Below are 27,768 nucleotides of genomic sequence, written 5' to 3'. Positions count from 1 at the left end.
TCCAGGTGATCTTCAGAATCTTCCTAAGACAATTCAAATGGAAGCAATTCAGTTTCCTGATGTGGTACTGGTAGACTGTCTAGGTTTCACAGATATACAACAATAGAAAACAAAATGGTTCCCTCCCCTCAAGGAACTTATATCTTAACAGAAGATAAAACCTAAAGGAGGAGAAGGAGAGAGGGAGGGTAAATCCATGATGGCAAGTCCACTGGTGAGGTAGAGCAGTCCAGAGAGTGAGCTTAGCTGAGAGTGGGCCCAGGGACTTACCAGTCTTAAGTCAAAGGATGTTGTTACTGTTCTTCTCTAGTTATCAGTTTTGCCTGACTGTGACCCCTTTTTGGGGGTTCTCTTGGCAAAGATACTGGAGTGGTTTGCCATTTCCTTCTCCAGCTCATTTTACAGTTGCAGAAACTGAAGCAAAAAGTAAAAGTGACTCACCTAAGGTCACACAGCTAGTAAGTGTCTGAGGCCAGATTTTTAACTGAGGTCTCTCCTGACTGCAGGTCATGCGCTCTATCTACTTCACCTTCTAACTGCCCCCACTAAAGTCATAAGCATATATTATGTGTCAGAAAATGTGGTAATGTTGGAGATAAAAAGAAAGGCAAAAAACAGTCTATGCTCTCAAGGAACTCAAAGTCTAATGGGAGAGAATAAGGAGAGAAGGGTTCATACATTTTATATATATTATATATAATTATAATATTATGTATAATAGATATTATATATAATTATATATAACATATATGTACATATGTGTATGTGTATATGTATATATATAATGGATGTGTGTATATACATAGTGGATGTATGTAGATATACACACATACCTATATATGTATATAGTCTCACTATATACATAGAATTTTTGTATATGCTAGTTTATACATTGATTTCTTACATTCATGTACATTTCCAATACTCAATATTTAAAAACGGATACATTTATGTTAATATATAAACTGTAAAATTATACATGCACACACACACACACACACACACACACACACACTAGACATTATGAACAAGGATGTGGCCTTTGGTAAGGAGGAATGCTTTTTTCCCTGAAAGGTAGTAGAAAGGACCTTGGCTTTAAAGTCGAAGGAATTGCTTTGATTCTGGACTTGTGTTATTTACTACTTCTGAGACCTTAACAACACTGAGTCTCAGTTTCTCCATCTATCCAACAGGAATAGGAATACCATCATAGGGCTATATATGTTCATTCAAGTTTTTAAAACACTTGATATATAGTATTTCATTTGATCTTCACAACAACTACATGAGATAGGAGTTGTTATCTCCTTTTTGCAGGTGTGGAAACTGTGACCGAGATGTCTGCAAGAGATTTGCCCAGTATTGTGCTGTTGGTGAGTGTTTTGAGGAAGGATTTGAACTCATGTCTTACTGGTCTAGTTTCCATTCTGCCTCATAAAGGTTAAACTAAACCGTACACATCCTGTACTTTGTAATTGCCAAGTGCTTTATAATCCGCAGTTGTTGTTACTCATATCATCTTTCCCCAGTTTTATTCTGATGGAGCTCAGAAAGAAATAGTCCAAAGGTAAGCCATTACCCTGTGACTATTCTGGTATATTTCTTGTTCTGTGGACTATCGAATAAGATAAAATTATTTCTTTCGTTTTGTGATTGATCATTAATTTTGTGTTAAGCAGATAGACCCAGAAAAGAGAAGAAACCTTGACCCTGACTATGTTAGGCCTGTGAGAAGTGAGAAGGGCTAGAGATGCAGGACTGAACAGGTAAAGGGGCTGGGTCAGGAGACCAAGGAACAGTGGAAAGGACAAAGGAATTATAGAAGCAATCCCAAAAATAAAGTTATGAGTTATTATCACTACAAGAATCATCACATAGAGGATAGCTAGGTGGTACAATTGAATAGAGCACTGGGCCTGGAGTCACAAAGACCTGAGTTCAAATCTGTCCTCAGACACTTACCAGCTGTGTGACCCTGGGCAAGTCATGTAACCCTGGTTATGTGTAAGCCCCTTAAGAGCAGGAACTTTTTGTTGGTGGTGGTTTTTTTCTTCTGGGGAGGGTGTAGGGGTGGGTTGCCCTTCTTTGTACCAGTAGCTCTTAGCATGGAACTTGGCATTTAATATAAGCTTGACTTGATTACATTCTTCCTGTACTCTGTGTCCCCCTACTCATAGAATATCAGCCTTTCGCTACAACATCCCTTAAAACCTGTCTAAGCCGTGGATGGGGATCAATAGAGGTCACTGAGACAAAACAATGACAAAGATGAGTTTACGAATAGTATTGTACAATATAGCCTGTGACCAGCTATTTAAGTCAAATTTTACAATAAGGTACTATAGACATGCTATAAAAGAAAAAAATTCAGACTTCTTCTGTAGTAGGAAAGGAGGGCCAAAAAAATTTAACTTAGATCATCCAGAGCTCAAGGGCTCTACACTCCTAACCCCATTGGATGTGAAAGGGATAATTTTCACATTTATTTGTGTATATTCATCCTTCATTGCCAAAGAAGACCATGGCATCAGAGAAATGATGACATGACTTGCACTTGACTTTGTTTTGAGTGAGGGAGGGCTGTGCAGGTCACCAGCCTCACTTCTCCTCCAGAGCCATCTGAATCCAGTGACAAGATATTCATCAGGATGACTAGAGATGACCTAGGATGAGGCAATTGGGGTTAAGTGACTTGCCCAAGATCACACAGCTAGTGAGTGTCAAGTGTCTGAGGTCAGATTTGAACTCAGGTCCTCCTGACTCCTGCACTGGTGTTCTATCCACTGCACCACCTAGCTGCTCCACATTTTGTTTAGAGAGTTGTTTAAACACATGGTTGTTGAGACAGAACAAAAAGACATGTATAGAAAATGGAAGTAAGGATAAGTAATGGAGGATGAATATAAAGGCATGGCATGTATCAGAATGAGTTGAGTTCAAAGAATAATGAGATTGTTGTTGGTGTTCTGTTTGTTTAAACTATATTGGGGAAAAGAGGAGAATCAAAGAAAAAATAAGGTTGCCATTTGCAGCAGACAGGACAGTATATGATGACAGAGAGTAGGTAGAAGATGTCAGCTCCATTTTGATTCTCTTTCTGCTGCCACGGACAATGATCTTTGAACTGGAAAGCACAGAACAAAAAATGACTAATGAGAATGCTGATACTCAAGATAACTAGAAGGATAGCAAGATGGCACCGAAGCCCTACTTGATAAGTTTAAGTCACCAGGGCCATACATCTCAAGATACAGAAAAAACTAATGGACGTAAGACTGAACCATTGTCATTGATTTTTTAAAGGTCATGGAGAACAGGAGAGGTACTGCAAGACTGGAAAAGACAAATGTCTCATTTTTTTTTTTTTTAAGGAGGGGAGGTGGAGTGAATTCTGAAAATTATAAGCCACTGAGCTTGATGGAGATTTCTATAAAATTCTAGAATGTGTGATGAAAGGGATGTTAGTGAAAGTGGTGATCACAGAATCCCAACATGGCTTCATCAAGAATAGAGCAGATAAAGGATAGATCTCAAGATGCAAAAAAAGACATACTTTTTTGGATAAGGCCAATGCAGGAATTTGCATGATTTGATTAGGCATGTTTGTGAGGAGGTGTTAAGGGTAGGTCTGATTTAGGTAAATAGGTTCAGGTTCAATGTTGGAAAATAAATGAGATACTCCTAAGTAATTCAACAGTTAACGAAAAAAGGAAGCTAACCACTTCCATATGGAAATACTTCCTGCAGGGCAGAGTAGGGTGGCTGCCCTGCCCTCTCCCCACCTTCCAGTTTCAGGACTTCTGACCAGTTTAAAGGGCCCAGGTTCACATAGTTGGGCTTTTTAATTTTTTTAAGGCCTCTTAGATGACCCAGAAACCACATCAGTCAAGCCGAAGACCATCAATAAGCTGCATCAAGGGCGGTGCAGTTTGCCCCTTGGGAAGAAAGTAAATAAGCATTTAATAAGTGCCTGTGTGCTGGGCACTGTACAAATTTTATCTCATTTGATCCTCATAATAACCCTGAAGGTAGGTGCTATTTTGATCTTTATTTTACAGCTGAGAAAACTGAGACTGAGGGAGGTTAAGTAACTTGTTCAGGGTCACATTGTTAGTAAGTGTCTGAGGTCACATTTGAACTCAGGTTTTCCTGACTCCAGGAATGTTCTACCCACTTTGATACCAGCTGCCTCTATAGCCAATTGGCCCTTGGGGAGAATTAAACCCCAGTGGATTTTCCACTTAACCATGTTGGGGAGGGGGAGGGGGAAAAGAGGGAGGGAACCCTGGTAGTTGTCCTATAACACAAGAAATATCTTTTTCTTTCTTTTTGTTCAATTGAAGGGGGGGGGGAAGAGGGAGAGAAAATAAATAAATGCTTCTTGGGTGGGGAAAAATAATAAAAATTTCAAAGAATAGATCATGTCAGAATAACCTCATTTCCTTTTTGTGACAGGATTTCTTACCAGATTGGTAGTTCAGAGGAATTCTGTAGATAGTTTACCTAGATTTTAGGAAAACATTTGACAAAGTTTCTCATGGTATTATTGTGGAAAATTATAGAAAAAATATGGACAGATGTCAGCTATACAAGAGTATATGTTTAGATGGATTCACATCTGGTTAGGTGGCTGAACCTCTCCAAAATGATCATTGTCAACTTCATAGTTAGTGTCTGAGTCAACTTCAAATGAGATATCTAACTGGATAGGCTCCAGGAATTGATGGTTGGTCCTGTTCTGTTTAATATTTTTTAACATTTTTATTAGTGAATTGGATAAATAACATGCTCATCTCATTTGTAGATGACACAAGACTTGGAGGCAAAGCCAACACTTTGGGTGCAGAATCAAAATTCAAAAATACTTTCCCAGGCTAGAATGTTGGGCCAGATCTAATAAGATAAAATTTAATGAGGATAAATATTGTCTTACACTTGTGGGATTTTTTAAAAATCAGCTTCACACATACAAGATGGAGGAGGATGGGTAGATAATAATTCTATCCAAAAAAGATATGAGGATTTTATTGGACAATAAGCTTAGTGCAACTCCTCTGTGGGACACATAGATAATTCAATTCACTGGTCATCTCAGAGAGATGGGTGCTCCCTCCAACACTGCAAATTCTGGTCTATCCAACAGCTTCTCATCCCATGTGACTTTTGTCCACATCCTTCAGTAATTCCTCTACAGGGGGCCCATCCAACATTCTAGGGACCTTCCTCTGCATCTCTTGACTTTACATGGATACCAAGGGAATGTGTAAGCTTCCTGTCAAATGTCTTTGTTTTCCTTACTGTCTCTTCTTGCAAAATGTGAGGGATTAATGTTAAGAGTCTAAAAGTAGTGTCTCTGCTGTCACAATAGAAAAAAAGTTTCAGATTTTAATTTGTAAAGATCTTCTTTTTCATCTGGTTTGTCCTCCCAATTCCATCCTTACATCACCTTGTGATTATTTCTTTTGTTTGGTAGCTCACCAAGCTACCTGTAAGCTTGTTTTTCCCTTCACTGCTTCTGTTTTATGAGGCAATACTGCTTATGATCTTCCAACATCCTCCTCCATAAAATTATACAAATACATTTACATTCTAAACCAATATTGTCTTTTGTTGCCTTATCTCTCCACTTGACATTGCTCTCCAGGCTACACAGCTGACTCATCTCCATAGGACTTTACCAGCCCACAGAAACCTCTTCACTTTGGAAATTCATTCCACCCCTGGACTACTTGGAAGCCCTTCCCAACTCTTTCTCCCTCCCCAGGCACTCCCAGAGTGACTCTGAATGATTGACTGGTTCCTCCCAGAAACTCCATTTTAAGGAGGAGGCCTGGGCCAGGCCAATCATGTCTTCATTCATCTCCAGGCTGTACTTCTGATTTCCTCTCCACTGGACTTTCTGTATCCTGACCCTATTGAGTAGCTCCATCTCACCTTTCCAGCACCCTTTTATATATTGTGTATCTCCCTCCATTAGAATATAAGCACCTTGAGGGCCGGGACTATTTTCTTTTTGCTTGTATTTGTATTTTCCAGGGCTTAGCACAATGCCTGGCCCATTGTTGTTGGTGTTCAGTCTTGTAGACTCTTTTTTACAACTGAAGAAACTGAGGCCCCAGGGATATTAAATGACTTGCTCAAAGTCCCCATGGCTGTAAGTCACCTTACAACTTGGGGAAGTAGGGAGTTACTGGATTCTTGGGGTATGACTGGGCCCTGCATTTATTTTGCATATTATATACATCAACTGCCAGAGAGTATATAGACTATATATTTAATCCTTTTGTTCAGTTATTTCAGTCATGTCTGACTCTTTGTGACCCTATTGGGGGTTTTCTTGGCAAAGGTACTGGAGTGATTTGCCATTTCCTTCTCCAGATCATTTGATAGATGAGGAAACAGAGGCAAACAGGGTTAAGTGACTTGCCCAGGGTCACACAGCTAGGAAGTATCTGAAGTCAAATTTAAATTCAGGTCTTTCTGACTCCAGAGAATTGGACATGACTAATCAACTAAACAACAACAATATTGGTTGTTCACCACTTTCAGTGCCTCTTGACTGTCTTTGAAAAGAACATTTCCGTAATTGTAGGATCATATATCTAGAGCTGGGACTTTAGACGCTGTCTGTCCAACTTGCCATTTTACAAAGGAGAAAATGAAGGTCCTATGATTTACCCAAGTAAAAGAACTGAGATTTCAATCGGTGGATCCAATATTTATTAAGTTTTTAAAATTAAATTTAAAATATAAATTAAATTTAGAATTTAGAAATTAAATCAAACATTTAATAAGTATTATTAAGTACTTATGTGCCAGGTACCAAAAGAATGTCCCTGCGGCGAGGAGCTTACAGTCTAACGGAGGAGAAAATCCACAAACAAATATATACAAAGTAAGCTATATATATGTATATATATATAGGATAAGTAGAAAATAATTAACAGAGAAAAGCACTGGAATAATAGGGGTTAGGGAAGGCTTCCTGTAGAAGGTAGGCCCTCTAATGCCAAAGACAATGGTCTTTCCACTGTCCCATGCTGCTTCCCTTTGTAGGCAGGAAGTTTTGGTATGGTTTATATGCCTCTAACCTGTCTTGTTTTTGAATCCTTGACTAAGTTCTCCACCACATTTTTTGCTATTCTCCCCTATGCACTGAAGTCACTGAGTAGTAACATAACATACACAAGACTCCTCATAATTTCTCTATTTCCTCATCCTCTACAACAGATTTGGATTTCATCTCCATTATAGTTTCACATGCTACAATTATCTTCCTTTTACAATTGTTTATTGTATGAGTAATACAATATGACACAGCATCCTACAAAAAGAGATTTTTGTTACCTTTGTACACACAATAAAACCAACTGCAGCACCTTTATCTGCATATGCAAGGGAGAACTCTAAGCCTTTCTTCCATTTAACAACTTATTTTCCTTTTGTATTTTGGTTTCATTAGTAGTAAAAGTGTTAAACTTAATAAAAGTTAGCTCTTCCAAGGCAGGCCCACTAGCTGGTCACTGGACAATGGCCTCACATCTAGTATATCATCAGTTGTTCAGTTTTACAGATAATCTAAAAACATAGTGATGCTTAGCACCCTCTGCCTCCTTTTCTATCACTCTCCTACTTTCTCTGCCAAAACCAAAGGCAGCCATTCAAGCCTGTGGACTATTTTGACATTTCAGTTGTATGTTTTGGTTTGTTTGACTGGTTTTTGTTTGCTCTGGCTAAAGGACATTGCCAAATAACCAGTTTTTTGTAGAAGAGCCTCTTTATACTTAGCTAGGCTGGTCCCCAGAAAGGAGACATCAAGAAAGGCAAAGGTAGGGCAGTAAAAGGAAAGAAATACATATTTATCATATTTTCCCCCAATATTCACTTTACTAAAGAGTCAGGGGAAGGTGATGGTGTGAATAATGGAGGGATGAGCAACACATCTAGGGAATGGGAAGAGCAGTTGATGCACCCAAATCAGGAAGATGGCAAGTGATAGATTAAAGAACTAGAATTCTAGGATGGGGGATTTTGGGTAATGGGGAGAAAAAATTTCAGGGGCTGGGGGAGTGTCAGAAACTAAAGGATTGTGAATAAGGAGGAGAGAAAGAGGAGAGAGTAAGGAGTCAGGATGGGGATGGGAAGGGGAAATTGCAGGTAAGGAAAGGGAAAGCATGGGAAACAGAGGGATTGTATGTAACTAGGAGAAAAGCTTCAGAATCTGAGGAGAGTGGGAAAAGCATCCACTCTAGGCAATACTGTGTTTAATGGGGAGACAAGCACTAGGAGGATGTGGGGTGGGAGGCAGCTCCAGAAGGTGATGGAGGTGGCAGGAGGGATCCCAGAGAAGAGTCAGTGCTGAGCTCCAAGTCATTCATTGCTCTGCTGGGACTCAACTGGAGGTTGGTGCCGCACTGGAATCAGTCATCAATGCGAGAAGGGCTCTGCCCTGAATTGTTGGCAGAACCAGAGGGTTTGGGCAATGTAGTAGGTGACCATGAAGATCAAACACATTGGAAGCAGGGGCTGGACAAATGTGTCCTAGGACAGCATCAGAGATACTGAAGAACAGACTCCAGGTCTCCCCTGGGTCAGTGCCCAGCACAGCATTAGATCCAGCATAGTCATAAGGAGACTCAGAAGGGAAGAGGTGCTGCAGAAGCCCAAAGGAGAGGCTAAAGATGCTACCACAGACCTCAGGAGGACCAGTTGGTTCCAAATTCAGCTCGCAGCCCCAAAGTAGATTCACCAAGAGGTGAATCAGGACAAAGGCAAGCATGCCAAGGAGGAACTGTTCAGGTCAGATGAAGAAGATGCCACCCACATCAGAGCAGAAGTCTACACAGAGCATCTGATATAGAGGAGGTATGAACAAACAGTGCTAGGTAAGGGATGGGGAAGCATTTGACCAGGGTGTTGGTCTCCTCTGAAAGCAATTAGTGGAAGAAGTAGAAGAAACAGGAGGCTTTGGGGTCAAGAGCAGAGGATCTGGAGTACACCAGGTTTCCTTCCATGAACCTCTATGTTTGCCCAGAACTTCTAGAGCTGTGTGACCTGAAACTTCATTTTTTTTTTTAAGTAATCAGGGTTAAGTGACTTGCCCAGGGTCACACAGCTAGTAAGTATCTGAGGTCACATTTGAACTCAGGTCCTCCTGAATCCAGGTCAGGTGCTCTATCCACTTTGATACCTAGCTGTCTCAGAAACTCCATCCTCTTGGAGAGGATTCAGCTTTGGTATTCAACACCCCCTCAGAATCCTCAGTCGCCTTTCCCCTCTGAAGGACTACCAGAATAAGCATTTATACAGTACCTACTGTGTGCTAAGCTCTTTTTCAAATATTTTCTCATTTGATCCTTCTAACAAACTCTGAGAGGTAGGTATTTTTATTCCAATTTACTGAGGAAACTGAGGCAAAAAGAGGTTAAGTGACTTGGCTATGGGTCACACAGCTATAGTAAGTGTCTTGGGCTAGATTTGAACTCAAGTCTTTCTGACTCCTGCCCCAGTGCTCTATGCAGTGAACCATCACCTGGTGTCTTGGTACTGTTCTCATAGCCTTTACGGTGTGGTAGAAACTGCCATAACTTGGACTCCTCTGGGATCCCAGGATCATTTTCATTCCACAGTGAGATACTTTATGGATGAATAGCATGACATAAGAACCAAACAAAAAACAAAAAACAAAAAACCGTGACTAGGCAGGTCAAGTTCTGCTATCTTCTGCATTGCTCAGATCACATTTGGAAGCTTATGTTCAGTTCTGAGCACCACATTTTGGGGAGGGTGCTTACAAACTGGAGTTCACAGGAGGAAGGCAGCCAGCATGGTGGAGAGCCTCAAGAATATGCCCCGTAAGAATGAAGTTGTTGTTCAGTCATTTCAGTTGTATCTGACTGCTTGTGATCCCAATTAGAATTTTCTTGGCAGAGATAGTGGAATAGTTTGCCAATTCCTTCTCTGGCTCATTTTACAGATGAAGAAACTGAGGCAAACAAGGTTAAGTGACTTTGTCCAGGGTCACCCAGCTGGTAAATGTCTGAGATCACATTTGAACTTAGGTCTTCTGGACTGCAGGTTTGGTGCTCTATTCATTATGCCACCCACTTGCCCTTCTCCTATGTATATGTTCTCCAATTTCTGTCTCACTATGATTTGGATAAATGGGGATTTCTTTGCTAATTGCTATGTGTTCATTGTAGAACTGGTATTTGGTGGGAAAGTGGTCAAGCCTTGGATATAAAGCTTGGGGGCCTCCTCCTTTCCCCACGATGAAACCTGAAAATCACATCTCCTAGACTAGTAATATTTAAAGGACCAGATAGATATAATTCTAGCCCCGTATCCTCTGTCTCTGAAGAGAGCAGAGTGGACAACCTTCCGGACCCAATTCTCTGCTTCCCTTCTTGGGCAGAAACTAAAATCTCCTTTGGAGAAGGGTCAGGGAGAGAAGAGGCTGGTGATAACTATTCTGCATCCTTCCAACCACACAACATCCCCCTGCGACATGTGGGGGATGGCCCCTCACCACAATGACTACCTGTTTGACCTTGGGCAAATCAATTAACCTGCTCAGACCTTAGTTTCTTCATTTGTAAAATGCGATAACTGACAAAAGATGGCCTTTGAAGTATCTTTCGGCTCCGGCTCTATGATTCTATGAAATATCTGAAGAGTTGTCCTATAAAAGCAGAATTAGACTCATTCTGCTTGGTCCCCCAAAACTAAAAGGAATGAGTTGAAGTTGCAAAGAACCAAAATAAGGCTTGATGCAGTGAGAAACTTTCTAAAGATTAGAGGTGTTCAAAAGTGAATTGGGACTGCCTTGCTCCCCTCTGCCCCCACTGAAGGTCTTCAAGCAAAAGGGTGGATGTCCCCTAAGCTCCTTTCCAGGTCTCTCATTCTATCATTCTGTGAGATCACTTTGTAACCCTTAAAGTGCAATATTAATGAGTCATTTATGTTATTTTCCTGACACTGCAGTCTGAAGGGAGCCTAATATAGGAGAAGGCAGCTGAGTGCCAGTCATTCACTGACTTTGATTTGTCCCAGTCTGACAGAGCCTGCTGCCACACTCCTTCTCCTGGCACAAGTCTCATATGATTTTGGCCTCAAATCTGCTAAACAGGACTGGCTTAGACTCTGGATAAAACACCAAAGGGAGGGAATCCCAGGCCAAACCCACTCCCTGGGATTCTGGGGATAATGACAGGCTCTGGATGCCCTGTTCTGTCCCTGAGGCACAGATTACAGGGTGAGGTTCTCAGGAGAGCTATATTGGGCTGAGGATCAGGGTTACATTCTGCCCACGTTCCAGCATAGCTGTGCCTGCTCTTTGGGAAGGGGGCTAATTGGTGTCTGCAGGGCTTTCTTAAGAATGCCACATAGCCCAAGAAAAAAGGGAGCAAGGGAGAGTTTTTTTCAAAAGGCTCCATGTTGTGGGAGGGTGGGGCTGTTTGGGATATTTAGTGTAACCACAAATAGTAGAAAGGGTAGGGACTGGGGAGGTGGGGGGAGGGAGACTCCCAGAATAGAGTGACCCAGAGCAAGCAGTCTGACAGCTTACAAAGAAATATCAGAGGCCATTCTGACCAGGCCCCTTCAATACCCCACGCCCTGCCAAGAGGCAGAGGCAAGGTGACCATACTTAGGGATTAAAGACAGAGAAAAGGCTGATTCATCCCTATCCAAGGCAGTCAGGAAAAGGGATGGTGTCTCCTCTCCCCTACTCTTTGTGGAGAAACAAGGAGGAGAGCTGTCTTATTTGCCTTCTATCCATCAGGGGAGAAATTTTCAAGGTCTGGAAACTCTGTTCCCCTGACTGGGCACAGAATCATAGGATTCAAAACTAGAAAGAATCTTAGTGATGATTGTGTACGTAGTTCAGTCCTCTTATGTCACAGAAGAAGGGTCTGTTCCCCACAAGAGCCTAAGAGGAAGGGGAAGAGTCTTGCTTAAGGCCAAGTGCCCTCCTCATCTCCTTCCTCCTGGCTTCCCTGGTTTCCTTCAGATCTCAGCTAAAGTCTTACCTTCTGCAAGAAGAGTTTTCTAGTCCTTCTTCCTTCAATTTAGCCTGTCTATAGCTTGTTTGTACGTAGTTGTTTGCATGTCATCTCCCCCATTAGACTAGAATCTCCTTTAGAACAGGGACCATCTTGTTTTTTCACCTTTATTTGCCTGGCACATAGTAGGTGCACTTAAAAATGCTAGTCGATCAACAATAGTAGGTAGTAGTAAGCAGAGTAAGTTGGGATACGATGATAGATGTATTAGATCGTGAGCTCCTTGAGGGCAGGGACTGTCTTTTGCCTCTTTTGGTATCTCCAGCACCTAGAATAGCACATAGTAGGCCCTTAGTAAATGTTTATTGATTGCATTAGAGGTGGAAGACACCAAAGAGGCCATCTAGTCCTAGCATGGTGCCTAGCACATAGTAGGCCCTTCATAAATGTTTATTGATTGATTGTTTTAGAGGTGGAAGGGACCAAAGAGGCCATCTAGTCCAACTTCTTCATTTTATAGTTGAACATGGTAGGTCCTTTCTTCCTTCTTGTCACCTGAATAAGGTATAATATTCCCTGGGCAAGACATAAATGATTAGCTTTTGGATTAACCTTTTATTTTTGGCACAAACTTGAGTTCCAGGCTAAGGTCATATCCATTAGCTATACTTTTAGGTTTGGTCACTAAAGGGGACAGGGGGAAGGCCATATGCTACAAAGGACCTGAGAGTCAGAAGAGAAGGGAAATCTGACAGAGAGGAGGGTTACATGCACAGAGGAATTATAGGAAGTCATGATGCTCCAGGGATGGCAGTGAGTCAGGAGCAGCAGTGGAGTGATGAGAATTCCCAGTTCAAGCATGGGACCTGGATCAATCCAGGAGTTATGGGAGTGAGACCTGAAAAGCAACAAACTATGTTTTTACAGCAAAGTATGCAATGAACTATGATAAAGAGGAGCAAATCTAGACTTGCCCTTCACTGGTACTGTGAATCATGTAGACTGTAAATATATCTGGTAGAAGGGGAGCAACTACCAACCCCCAATTTTTTCTTTGCTTAAGATGGTTTCAATCCCGGGATGGTACTAAGCTATGGCAACTATATGGGATCACAAATACAGAGTTAGAAGGGACATTGTTACTGTTCTTGAGTCATTTTTCAGTCAAGTTCAACTCTTCATGACCCCATTTGAGGATATTTTAGCAGATACTTGGAGTGGTTGGCCATTTCCTTCTCCCGATCATTTTACAAATGAGGAAACTGAGGCAAACAGTGTTGAGTGACTTGTCCAGGATCACAAAGCTAATAAATGTCTGAGGCTGAATTTTAACTCGTCTTCCTGATTCTAGGAATGCTCTAGCTGCCATCTTAGAAGTCATCTACTCGAATCCCTTTATTTTAAAATTGATGACACATGGCTTCAAAGAAGGAGAATCACTTACCCAAGGTTACACAGTAAGTAAACTGGTTTTTTAAACCAGGTCCTTTGACTTCAAATCCACTGAGCTATTTCTGCTGCCTCCTCTTCAGAAGTTGGAGCCCACCAGAAGGTAAAGATATCTGATCCTATAGCAATCCTAAATCCTAGCAATTAACAATCCTAAATGCTTTTCCTTTGCAGGACGTATCCAGTATAGCAGTATTATAAGTGGGATGGACTGTACAGGTCTTCCTTGGAAGGCAGAACTCCACTACTGAGAGACATTGAGTATACACAAGTTTTTTGTGTTTTCTGACTGCTTAAAAAAAACTGTCCTCTATTGGAATCTCGCTAACCTGACTGCTTACATAGGAACTATGGGCCCTTTCTCTTCTTTTTTTGTGGAAACTTCTGATAGTACCAGGGGAAAGCATAGGGGAAAGGAAGGTATGAAGTCAAATAGATAATTAATTGAGAATTATTGAGAAACCTCCAAAATTGAATTTGGTCCATGTCAGTCCAGAGCGTAGCATTGAATTGTTTAGTATCCTGTAGTTTTCCCAGTCTTCACAGACATCGCTTCCTAGACTTGTCCAAAATTGCAAAGCCAGATGTTTGCAGAGCAGACAGAGAGCTTCTGGAGCAACTTAGACAAGGGCTGCCCTAAAACTATTCTCCAGTTGTTTTGAGCATGTTGTGTGAACTGACTGTTTAACCTACAAAATTCCCTGTGGCTCAGCTCTGCATGGATCCCCAGTAGAGCCCTGAGCCCTTCTCAAGGGCTAGGATCAAGTCTCTTTCTTTCTGAATCTACACATTCTTACTCACACCCAGCTGTGTTACTTAACACTACGTAAAATCCTCTAATCTGCCACAAGGGAAGTCCTGTAATGAGGCCCAGAGGAAAAAACTTGCTGATTCATGAGGGAACCAAGGACAGGTGGAGGACACATGATTGTGGGCGTGGAGATTCCGCCTCAGCTCAGCTGGCTGAGTCACCTACAGATAGACAGCAAGCCCCAAACTTCCTCTCCCTTTCAAATGGGCTACATGAGACCAGATCTTGGCACCGGATTCACAGAAAGCACAGAAGGGGCAGGAGGCCAAATGCTCTTTCACCTTCAAATCTGTTACTCCCTTTCCATGTCATTTGGCCTCCATATGGCTCATTCTGCTGTATTCCATGATGGGGCTTTTCCCAGTTTGAGGGAGTTTTCCGATTTTTTAACCTTAATCTACCTCTACCCTTAGCCACCCACACTTACCATGCCTCCTCCTTTACAGCCCTGCTACCAATTTGGCATCATGTCATAGCCTTGTTATGATACACTGTAGCATTGTTGTGACTGCTGAAATTTCATGACTGATGAAATTATACACCTGGGCCCACTTTCAAAAACAATCACTCTGATTCACTTTCAAAAGAAAATCAGAGCTCTTCGCTAACCTGATTCCAACACTGTCCTTCCTTGGGCCCCATCAAGGAAGCTGAGAGGGGTCAATTGGTCATAAAAATCTTATGGCTAACCAAAATTTCTTGAGATCCAATTTAGTAAATGCAGGGCTGAGGGTCTAGCACCCCACTGTGTAGACAGATCTCTCCCCGCTAAGTTCTGGGAGAGAGACTTCTAAATACATGCCAACCCCCTCTGTACCCTCCTCCACTCCCCAGCACCCAGAACAGTGTTTTGGCTGAGAGAACATTCAGGGCAACAAACCAACCAGTCTCCAGACACAGGATCCAATGACAAGCAAGCAAAAGGTAGTACATCTTCTTAATAAGAATGAAGGCTGGAAAATGCTATCAACATCCAGAGAAATAACTTTGGAGTCTGAATGTGGATGGAAAAACACTATTTGCTCTCCTTTTCTTTGGTTGTTTGGTTTTGTTTCCTCTTTACCGTGGTTCCTCCCATTAGTGCTAATTCTTCTGTACATTATGACTAATGTGAAAATATGTTTAATATGAATGCATAAGTAGAACCTATATCAAATTGCACACCATCTTGGGGAGGGGGGAGGAGAAAAAGGGGGAGAAAATCTGAAACGCAGGATCTTATGGAAGTGAATGTTGAAAATTAAAAATAAATTAATTGATTTTTAAAAAGAATGAAGGCCAAGGTTTACATATATATATATATATATATATATATATATATGTATATAAAGCCATAACTAAGAGGAAGGAAGCTTGGCTGTACAATTATAGAACATATAATAATTAACAATAAATCCAGGCACTTGGGCTAAGTACTTTGTATTATCTCATTTCATTCTAACAACAACTCTGCGAAGTAGGTACTATTATTATCCCCATCCTATAGTTGAAGAAACTGAGGCAGACAGAAGTTATATAATTTCTGGAGATCATACAGCTAGAAAGTCTCTCATGTCAGATTTAAACTCAGGTCATCCTGACTCTAACTAAGCCTGGGCACTCTGTCCACAATGTCAGAGACAAGGGGTATCTGGATCACATTTACTACATCTCTCTTCTCCTGGCATGGAGGTCAGTGATGACCCTTCAAGTCTTTACAGCTTTTCGAAGTGCTTTACCTTGCTAGAGACTCAGAACTGTCCTGGGAAATAGGGCAGATGTTCTTGTCCCCACTGTATGGACAAGGAAACTGATACTCATGCAAGAATGACAAGATCATAGAAGCTGTAGGGGCACAGCCAAGTCAAAAATCCAGGTCTACTGATTCCCAGCCCAGAATTCTTTCTAAATATCACCAGGTTTTCATTTGAAAGATAACCATGTAGATCCTGTTATCTCTTTAGGCAGCTAGGTAGCAAAGTGGATAGAGAGAGAGAGAGAGAGAGAGAGAGAGAGAGAGAGAGAGAGAGAGAGAGAGAGAGAGAATGCTGGATCTGGAGTCAGGAAGGCCTGAGTTCAAATCCAGCCTCAGACACTTACTAGCTGTGTGACCCAGAGCAAATCACTTAACCTCTGGCTGTCTCAGTTTCCTCAATTGTAAAATGGAGATAACAGCTCTTATCTCATGGGGTTGTGGTGAAGTTAAAAAAGATTTGTAAAGTACAGAGTGCCTGGAATATAGTAGGCATTATGTAAATACTCATTCCCTTCCTATATCTGCTCAGCCAACTCCCTCTCTAGAGGCATCTTCACCTACAGAGGAAGATATCCATACCTGGTCTGCTGCTTATTACTTAGCCTGGAGGCTTCAAAGGGCTTCAGGGAACAGCTGTACCTGCCCTCTCCTTAATCCCCACATAAGCCAAGACTTGAGAACCCAGGGCTAGGAAAGGAATCCTTAATATAAATCCTGGCTATACTATAGAATATTGTGATCTAAAAAAAAATCCCTTTACTTTCATGACCTCAGATTTCTCATCTGAGAAATGTAGAAAATTGTCCTTGCATTTTCGACTATGAGATAATAAATGGAAAAGTTTTTTAAATTTAAAAAAGAATCAAGAAAGGACTATCCAAAGGCAAGGCCCTGTCCTTGACCCCTTTCTCTTCTCTATACTTTTCCCTGGCAAACTTAATCATTCCCAAGGCTTCAGCTATCACTTCTACACAGATCACTCCCAAATTCACATCTCCAGCCTTTTTTTTCTAATGGCTGGCTGGCTGAAAAGTAGACTTGGTGAACAGCGCCATCTCCATGGTGTTGTAATCCTGCTGTACAACACCACTTGCTCCAATTAGATTCATCATCTTCTCTTCTACCACAGTCCCTCCTTCCAACTTTTCTATTTCTATGGATGATACCATCATTCTCCCTATTACTCAGATTTGAAACCTCAGACTCACAAGTTCACATCCATTAGAACTGGAAGGGACATTGCCCATGACTCTCCTTCTCCCTTCTCTTCCCATTATCATTCTGGTTCTAACTGTATTACAACTCTTAGCTAAACTATTGTAAGAGTCTTCTAATGGATTCCATGACTCCAGTTTCCTCTTACTTTACTCCCTCTACATAAAAACTTTCAATTGCTCCCTATTATTTACAAAATAAAGCCTAAACTCTTTAGTTTAATAACCATAGCCTTCCACATCTGACCCCAACTTGTATTCCAGGGAAACTCCCTGTCAGACACACAAGCTAAACAAATTATTTGTGAGTCTCAAACAAGGCTTCAAAATTTGAGCATCCCCACCCCTCATACAACTCCAGTCATGAGACCTTTTAAGTCTTAACTTTCAACTTAACTTTTCAAAAAATAAATACCTATGTGTTGTGGATAACTGGATTTCCCAGCATTTAAAAAAATGCCCTTATAAACATCCACCAAAATCTTTCCTCTCTTGTTTCAGCAGGGCATAGTAGTGACCCTGGCATCTTTAATTCTATGCTGAGGGTACACAAGCTGTGGTAGATTCTATCAAATCCAAAAGACTTCAACAGCAGTCCACATGACAGACTCTACATCTGTGGTCATTAAATTCTGAGAAAATTATCACCATAAAATTGACAGGTAATGATTTTACTTTTTTGTAAGCATTTATAAAAGTAACATTCAACTTTTTAAAAAGCAAACTATACGTGTAGATATTTGCAGACTGATATACAATCATCTTGTTCTCTTTTACCATGAAAATGATCATTGTTTTTCTTTTGGTGTTTAAGAATAAAAATACTTTAAAATAATGGGAGGTGTTAGAAGACTAAATAATCTCCAAAATTCCAAAAAGATTTTCAAAAATATCCCTTATGGCATCCTCCTGGGTGTTGCCTTTGAGGTGACTGCTTAACCCACAGTCTCTGTTTTGCCTTCACTTTTGCTTTGTGGTCCAACCAAATTGGATTTGGAACTTTCTCTTAATGGGTTCTGAGCCATCCCACTTACATGACTTTCCTTATATGTTCCTTAAACTTAGAATACTACCCATTATCTGTCAGTTGAAATTTTACCTACTCTTCCAAACAGTTCCAAAACCAGTCACATCCTTCATGATACCTTCTCTCCTTCCTCTGAGCTCTCCTAGTATTTTTTAAAATACCTCTAGGACTCTTACTGTGTTCCATTTGCATTACCAATACCTATGTTCCTCTCTTTTCTCACCCTGCAAGACTGGGACCTCTTTTTTTTTTTCAGTGGTGGTCAGGTTTCCAAGTGGTTTTTTTAAATTATTTGTTTGTTTTCAGTTTTCTACAATCACTTCCATATATCTTAGATTTTCTCCTCCTCCCTTCCTCCTTCCTCTCCCCTCCCTCCCTGAGAGGGCATGCAATCTTATATAGGTTCTACACATATATTCATATTAAATACATTTTCACCTTAAGGACTGGGACCTCCCTGAAGGCAGAGGTTGTGTCTTTTTACTCTTCCTCTTTCTGCTAGGTAATGCTGAGTAAATATTTGCTCAGCTAAGAGCAAATACAACCAGATAAACACCAGTGCAGAACCACCCTACTGTTGCCACCTAATGCCTTTGCACTTGATAAACCACCAGCTGACTTGAAAGGAAGGTCATCAAACCTTTTCTGGAAGTTATCAGAGAGAAACAGCTGCAGTGACTGGCACTAATCAACCCACAACCCCAAAGGTCTAGGGAGAATCCCCTTCATCCAGGCTGATGCCTCACCAATTCTTCTAGACTCTGGGGTGAATAGGAGAGAGTAAGATATTAATCTTACTGGAGAGATATCATCTCCAGTCTTAAGGAGCCAAAAGTTTTTAAAATAAAGGGAAAGAAATGTAAGGAAAAACCAAAGTTGTTTTTTTCCACTTACAATGAAGATGGCCTCAAGTGTTTAGGGGAAAGCAGAAGCCACATAGCCGCAAGCATGTGAAGTTGGAGGGGAAAGGATAGGTAAGGATATATACTTTCTACTTACAATTTTCTGAACTGATGGGTGGAGAGGGAATGGGGATCATTTTTTTTTTATCATGAGTAACTGGTAATTCATTAAAAAATACAGACAATCTTACTACAAATAAAACCAGAAGACAAAGTTGTAGCTATGTGGAAGGTCAGGCCCCCTGAAAAGTGACAAAGGCAGCAGGAAGCATTATTTTATGGAGTATTTGGCCATCTCACATTACAAGCTCTTACAATTAAACTCACTAATTCAGAAATAGTCAATAATTAGTCAAAAAACATTTATTAAGCCTCTACCATGTGCTAGGCACTAGGTCACTGACACAGGAATCATTTCAGAATCAGTTATCTGTGCAGTTAGATCATCATTTGGTTAAAGGCCTAAAACAATACTAAATTAGAAGAAAGGGATAAAGATGTGGGGAAAAAAACACTACATACAACGACAGTAGATCCAACTCAACCTCTTTAAATGTGGTGATGATTTTGAAAAAATGGCTCATTGCTATTTCTTAAAGAAGTTGAATTGATACAAAAGAGTAGTCTTTAAAAGAAGGTAAATGGAGTCAGTCTACCAAAGCACACTCAATACTTGCCCAGATTCAACTACAAAACACTTTAAAAAAACAAAAAGAACAACTTAATAGCTTTAGGAACATTTATTGTTCATGGCTGGATTATACCAACATAGTAAAAATAACAATAATGCTAAATATAATTTACAGATTTAATGTTATACCAATTAAATTGTGAAAGGGATACTTCATAGAACTACATAAAATAATAACAAAATTCATCTGAAGGAATGAAAGATCTGGATTATCAAGGGAAATCATGAAAAAAGGAATGAAGGAGGAATAAAAGACTGGTTAAAAAATAGAAAAGTAGATCAATGGAACAGAGCAGATGAGAAATTATATGAAATTGAAAAGCTTTTGTACAAACCCACATATCTAGTATAGGAAAGAAAACAGTTGACTATAAAATATCTTTGCTTTTGTACCCAAGGGGTATAGATAACTAACAGAAATATATAAGACCAAAAGCCATTCCCCAATAGATAAGTGGTCAAAGGATATGGACAAATGGTTATCAAAAGAATTCCAAACAATTAACTCTTATGAATGACCTCTTCAAGTCACTAATAATAGGAGAAATGAAAATTGAAATAACTCTAAAGTTTTACCTCATGTGCAGCAAATTGCCAAATATAACTAAAAATGGAAATGGTCTATTTTAGACTATTTCCCCTCAGTGGAAAGAGAGGCTCACTGATGTAACATTGGAGCTATGAATTAGTATAACGATCCTGACAGTAATTTGTAATTATGTAAATAAAATGTTTAAAATGTACATACCTGTTGACCAAGAAATTCCACAGCTGGGCACATAACCCAAGGAGGTAACTGACAAAAAGAAAGGCTCACTCCACACTAAAATATTTATAGCAGCACTTGTAGAAGCAAAGTAAATACCTATCAATTGGAAAATGACTAAACAAATTGTGACATATGAAGGGAATGGAATATTACAGTGCCATAAGAAATGACAAATATGATGAATACAGAGAAGCATGGAAAGACTTACATGATGAACTATGTAAAGTGAAGTAGGAAGAGTGAGGAAAGTAAGTAATATAGACCATGAAAACAAGAGTGTAAATGGAAAGAGCCAGAAAACAAGGATTAATGTTGTGAAATTATAAAAAACAAGCTTGTTCCCAAAAAAGAGATATGAGAAGACACATCTCCCTGCTCCTCTGTAGAGGGGGGTAGAATACTGCATATAATGTCAGATATTTTCAATGTAATTGATTGGTTCTCCTGGATTTTTTTTTTTTGCTTGTCTTCCTCTTGTTATAAAGGATGGTTGTCTGGGTGTGAGGGAAAGAGAAAGATACCTGGAAAAATCTAAGAGATATAAAAACAAAAGATAGTAATAAAAATCTATGTAAAAAACAAAAACTCTGGGGGGAAAAAGAAAAATTGAAAGGGAAAAAAAGAAACCCCAAAAGAGCTCAGGAACCACTGCAGCCTGTAAAACCCTTACCTCCTTGTTAAGCAGAGAGAAAGGGTGACAAAAGACAGCCTCAGTTTAGAGCAAAAGCTCATGTACAAAACATTACAAAGAAGGATGAGAAATTATAAACATAATGACCTTGAAAAAGCAGCTGAAAGAAAATATACCTGTGGAGAACTTAGTTGCGAGAAGCAACTAAACCAGAATTTTCCAAAATCAGTTTAAGACAAAAATGGAAAGAAGGAAGTCATGGAATGGAATTGATCTGATGTCATTTTGATAGTGATATATTCTCATTAGCAACTGGGAGTAGAATGACCACATTTGGACTCTCCAATAGCACTGAAGAAGGTGAAGTTGAAATGAGTGGCTGGACCTAGCTAAATATGTCCAAAAGAAATCCTATGCTGGAGGTGATACAATTTTTAAAACACTCAGAAATTGATTTTCAATTTTTCCTAAAGAGACAGAAGATTCCTAAAGAGTGGAAAAGATAATAAATGGATGGTCCTTTTAGAAGGTGGAAAGGAAGGAAGGAAGGAAGGAAGGAAGGAAGGAAGGAAGGAAGGAAGGAAGGAAGGAAGGAAGGAAGGAAGGAAGGAAGGAAGGAAAGAAGAAAGGAAGGAAGGGAGGGAGGGAGGAAGTGAGGGAGGGAGGGAGGGAGGGAAGAAGAAGGAAAGGGACAAAGAGAGAGAGAGAGAGAGAGAGAGAGAGAAGCAACTATTAACCCATAATGCCTACTTTCTCATCTTTGTGAGAAGGGTCTACACATACCTTAAGGATATTCTTGACGAAAGCATAAGAAGTGAATGAGCAAGATTTGGTTGACTTTCCATAGCATGATACCATACCTTTACAATCATACAAATAAATAATAGTTGTTGAAAATAGGACACATCTTACTATGTGGAAATTCCAGTGCATTTGTTACAAAATATCATTTGACCCTGAAAAAACTCAGCCTTAAAGACTGTCCTAAAATAAGGTATCTCCTATGTATATGTCAAGATTAAATGAGATCAAAGACCATAACTCTGTTGAATAATCTACTGAGTATTAATATTAAGCCAGGGATAATGAAGGCAAACCTAACACCTAAGTTGCTTACTACTGTCACAAAAAATGCTTTATATGTACCCTGAATAGAAACATGCCCCATTGATGGGTTTCTAGATATTCTTGTTCCAGGGTATCATTGAATTATTGCGTCAAGCCTTGGGATTTCATAGGGCTCCCTCAGTGAGATCCACAGTCACACATGATCCACAATCCACAAAACTGAAGTGACTAAAAGGCTAATATGGCCATCAGTAAGGCATAGTTGGGTCAGTAGTCCATTTAGTTACTCTACAACATAACTGAAAGAACCTTGGATTTGCAGTCAGAAGAACTGGTCTCAAATGCTGGCCTTGACACTAACTGTGCAACCTTGCCTAAGTTACAACCTCTATGCCTCTCAGTGTCTTCTGTAAAATAAGGAGGATGGATAAGGCTGGATGATCTTCAAGGTCCCTTCTAACTCACAATCTTATGACAGGTATTGCAACTAGAAAATTCGTAGAGTCTAGGAGGGAAGAGGGTCTCAGGCATTTAGGGAGTGATACTTTCAATTATCTCAAGCTTTTCATGAAAAGGAAAAGAAAACATCTTTTAGATAACATTCTCTCAGTGGTGCTGTGTGAATGGAAATCCTGGAATACCATTATTTTAGAAGAATGGAAAATGCAGGTCACCCAAAGGATCTGCATGGTGGGTGTAAGTAGGTTATAAAGCATGACTAAAATGAATTACTTGAAACAAGGGGTGTTAAAAAAAAAACCAGATGTGGAAGGGAGAGTTGGAGATAACATACGAACAACCCGAGTACTTCACTGCTAACCACAAAATACCAAAAGGACCAGAGGAAGCCTTCTAGATCATCAAGTAGATTCTCTTTGGAAGATTTATTGGAAGATGTAGAGAAAAATGGTGGGTGAGAAGGCATGGAAGGATTTGTGATTCATGCTGGTTGAAGGAGTGCTCATACACAAGTTTATGGATTCACTAAATTATCAAAGAATTCTAAAGTTATTTCTTTTTTGGCTTGGAAATTCATTGGCAGGTGGAGACAGGATAGAAGGAAGTAGTAGATTTACCATGTGTTCAGTCATTTTTCAGTCATGTCCAACTCATGTTGGTGTTTTCTTGACAAAGATACTGAAATGGTTTGCCATTTCCTTCTCCAGCTCATTTTACAGATGAGGAAACTGAGGCAAACAGAGTTTAGTGCCTTACCCAAGGTCACATAGCTCGTAAGTTTATGAAGCTGGGTTTGAACTCAGGAAGATAAGTCTTCCTAATTCCAGGCCCAACCCTCTATCCACTGCACCACATAGCTGCCCCATGATTTATCATACTAGCTGTTCAACAATATCATTTATTAAGTAATCATGAGAGCATATTGGTGTAATGGAAAGAACACTAGGTTTGGAGTCAGAAGGACTGGGTTCAAATCCTGTCTGCTAGTTATTAACTGTGGCATTAAATTATTTCATGTCTCTAAGCTTCAGTTTCATCAGCTGCAAAATGGGCAGACTTCTAATCATCAGAAACTTGGCCAATCAGCAATGAAGTATCTTTTTGACCACAAAAATCACAAAGACCATTTACTGAAGCATAGAATGATCTGTACCTGCAGACAGATTCTGCAACTACTACTCTTTATAATATGCTTTCCCCCTAACAATCCTCTGATATAATTAATACAAGTCCAAGTGTAATCTCTGACCCAGACATTTCCTGTTCCCTAATACAGACCCATTCCCTAATACAGACTAAGGCTGATCTTGAAAGCCAACTCAAAAGATGAATATTTTCTTAGTTCATTAAACCAGAATACAACATTTACCCCAAATATAATTGTGTCTAGGTTTCCACAAATGCTGGTAGTAGGGCCAGTCCACAAGAAAAGCTCAGTTTTTAAATTTATTATTAGTTTTCAACATTCACTTTTAAAAGATTTTGAGTTTCAAATTCCCTTCCCCCCCTCCTTCTTCCCCAAGATAGCATGCAATCTGATAGAGGCTACATGTACAGTCATATTAGACATATTTCCACATTAGTGATGTTGTGAAAGAAGAATTAGAGCCAAAGGGGAAAACCACAAGAAAGAGAAAAAAACAAACAAAAAAAGAGAAAATAGTATGTTTCAATCTGCATTCAAACTCCATAGTTCTTTCTTTGGATGTAGATAGCATTTTTTCATCATGAGTCCCTTGGAATTGTCTTAGATCATTGCAGTACTTAGAAGAGCCAAGTCTATCACAGTTGATCATCACACAATGTTGCTGTTACTGTGTATAATGTTCTCCTGGTTCTGCTCACTTTACTCAGCATCAGCTTACGTAAGTAAGAAAAGCTCTATTAAATGCTTACTATGTACCAGGAACTGTGCTACGTACTGGGGATACAAAGGAAGGCAAAAGCAGTCCCTATACTCAAGAAGCTTGTTCTAGCTTGGGGAAGCAACATGTAAATAACTAGATTTTTGCATATTCAGTTGTTTCAGTCATGTCTGACTCTTTGTGACCCCATTTGGGGTTTTCTTGGATACTGGAGTGGTTTGCCATTTCCTTCTCCATCTTATTTTATAGATGAGGAAGCTGAGGCAAACAGGAGTAAGTGACTTGCCCAGGGTCACACAGCTAATACGTGTGTGAGGCCAGGAAGCTGAGTCTTCCTCACTCCAGCCCCATATCTACTACACCAACTAGAAGCCCTGAAAATAATTAGATATATATTAGAAATATACAAGCTATACACGATACAAGCAGATGGAAGATAGTTTCAGAGGAGAAGGCTCTAGCAACTAGGGGAATGAAGAAAGAGCTCCTGCAGAAGGTGGGGCATAAAATGAGTCTTTAAATGGAGCCATAGGAGCTAAGAGGTTGATGTGAGGAGAGATGATAATATCCCATTCATGAGCAGTGAGGGGACAGGGGAAAGCAGGTAGTCAAGACTGTGTGTCCTATTCAAGGAACACGCAAGTACACCAGTGTAGCTGGAATATGGAGAATGTGAAGTATCTCCCATAAGACTGGAAAATTAGGAAGGGTCCTGATTAGGAAGAACTGTAAGTGTCAAACAGAAGAATTTGTATTTGATTCTGGGGGTAAAGGGGGGAGCATGGACAGACCAATGTATTAGGAAAATGAACTAGGCAGCTGAATTCAGTACGGATCAGAGACAATACTTGATGGAAGCAACCAATCTGAAGGTTAAGAGGTTGCTGTTTGCCTTTTCTTCAGGACCAACAACATGTCTTGTCTTGACTTGAGAGTGAGTTGGATTTAAGTGAGGAAGAATGGCACAAAGTTCTTAGCCTCATTGTTTCCTCCAGAGCCATCCAAGTCCAATGGTAAGACAAAGGCAAGATAAGTAGCCATGGCCCAGCATATAGTGGATGACCTTGGCCTTTCTAAATTAAGGTCTTTCCAAGGTCTCAATTTGCTTGAGGCAACAGCCATTCAATGACTAAGGACTGGGTAAGAACTGAGATTAAAAAAAAGGCCTAATTTACCAGCACAAAAGTATTAGTCTGAGTGGGAAAGACCCTCAAAGCCAGAACAGAAAATAACTGCTCTTTATACTCATTCTAGGCCATCAAAACCTAAACAACATGCCACAGAGGTAAGAGGTGATGAAGTTCTGAAATAAAAAGATAGCTATTAGAGTGGAGAAAAGGGAACACACAGGAAATACATAGTGATGGTAGAAAACTACAAGACTTGTTAACAGAAAGAATATGTAGGATGAGGGAAAGTGGTGAGTAGGAAGATGGTAACATACTCCATAATAGGGAAGATGAGGGGAAAAGTTTGGGGGGATAAGATGAATTTCCAGCTCCTGTACAAGTCCTTCAGGTAATCAATGCATATTGGATAGAGGACAGCCTTTATTTCACCAAATGGAAAGTGGAGAAGATGCAAGACTTGTAGTAGACTCCAAGAAGGTCATAGATAAGATACAGAAAACTCCCAAAACTCACCTTGGAAGGGAATTAAAATTGAGTTGTCATCAAGGTGACAACTTGACATTCTGGTAAAATCCCTTTCTCCCAAAGAGTTCTATACATTCCCTCACATATTCCCTTTGGAATGCAAAAAAAAATCTTTAAGGATATTGGATAAGCTACTCCTTTCCTATCTGACTTACACTGTCCAAATAACACAATAGCAGAAGGTAGGCAACCGGATAGAGTGCTGGACATGAAGTCAGGAAGACACATCCTTCTAAATTTAAATCTGACCTCAGATACTTCCTAGTTGTGTAACCTGGGAAAATCACTTCACCCTGTTTGCCTCAGTTTCCTCATCTGTAAAAGGAGCTGGAGAAGGAAATGGCAAACCACTCCAGTATCTATGCCAAGAAAACCTCAAATGGGGTCACAAAGAGTCAGACAGAACTGAAAAAAAAGACTAAACAACAACAATCACTCTACAGTCCAGTTGTAGTTGACCACTTGGTATTCCTCACTATCTTCTACTTTTATTCCTTTGCACCAGATACCCCATGCCTGGAATGCACCTCCCCTCCCCATTTCTGCCTCTTAGAATCCATAACTTGCTTTAAGCTTTAATGTTATCTCCTTTTCTCAGTGTCAGCCCTCCCCAGCAAATAGTACCTTCCCTTGTAAGGTGGTGTCTACTTTGCATGTCTCCTGTATATATTTATATATGTATATGTTGTCTCTTACATTAGTTATCCACTCTGCCATCTAGCTGTCCCTAGAATGACTACAAGGGAATAATTTACAGGAAGACTCAAAGACAGGAAGGGCCAGACTATGAGAAGCTTTAAATGACAAACAGATAAATATAGAGACAGAAAGGTCAAGACTTGACAATTGAATGTATATGTAGGGTGAGTGAGAGTGAGGAGTCAAGGATGCCACTGAGGTTGTCAACCTAGACAACTGGAAGAATAAGGGTGCCTTTGGCCATAGTAGCTCAGAAGAGGGGTGGGTCTAGAGGGGAAAGATAGAGTTCTAGTCTGGACACACTGAATTTGAGAAGACTACAGACATCTAGTATGCCACATCCAGTAGACACAATGCTGTGAGGGTGGAAGGTTGTCCTAGGGTGGGGAGGTCCCAGGCTCTGAGGTAAGTTCTAGGATGAGTCAGCAGTAGAAAGGGCATGGTTTTGAAGTTGGGGGCCAGGAGGAGATGTGATCTCTAAAGTTTCTCCCAGTTCAAACACTATGATCTAGATTTTTACTGAAGAATATTTTGCTCAGGCTGATATTAAAATGAATGTCTTCCTTCAGCATACACCGAGTGATAGTGAAAGTTGACTTCCCAGATATATGGTAGTCTAGGGTTAAATATGAGGGTAGCTAGGTGGTAAAATGGATATGAGCATTCCTGGAGTCAGGAAGACTTGAATTCAAATCCAGCTTCAGGATACTTACTCAGATACTTGGTTCTGTTTGCCTCAGTTTCCTTGTCTCTAAAATGAGCTGGAAAAAGAAATAGCAAACCACTCCACA

General features: G+C 40.2%; 1 long non-coding RNA gene across 1 annotated transcript in view; it reads right to left on the bottom strand.

The window, feature by feature from the left end:
- LOC140528354 (uncharacterized) overlaps positions 1 to 21,392 on the bottom strand; it is a 31,149-nt gene extending 9,757 nt beyond the window's left edge. The window contains exon 1 of the long non-coding RNA XR_011975155.1: positions 20,580 to 21,392. This is a non-coding gene — a long non-coding RNA (uncharacterized lncRNA). The remainder of the gene's footprint in view (positions 1 to 20,579) is intronic.
- Positions 21,393 to 27,768: the final 6,376 nt, after the last annotated feature.

This window comes from Notamacropus eugenii, chromosome 2 (genome assembly GCF_028372415.1).
Source record: "Notamacropus eugenii isolate mMacEug1 chromosome 2, mMacEug1.pri_v2, whole genome shotgun sequence".
Taxonomy (NCBI): Eukaryota; Metazoa; Chordata; class Mammalia; order Diprotodontia; family Macropodidae; genus Notamacropus; species Notamacropus eugenii.
This window is presented reverse-complemented; position numbering and strand designations above follow the sequence as displayed.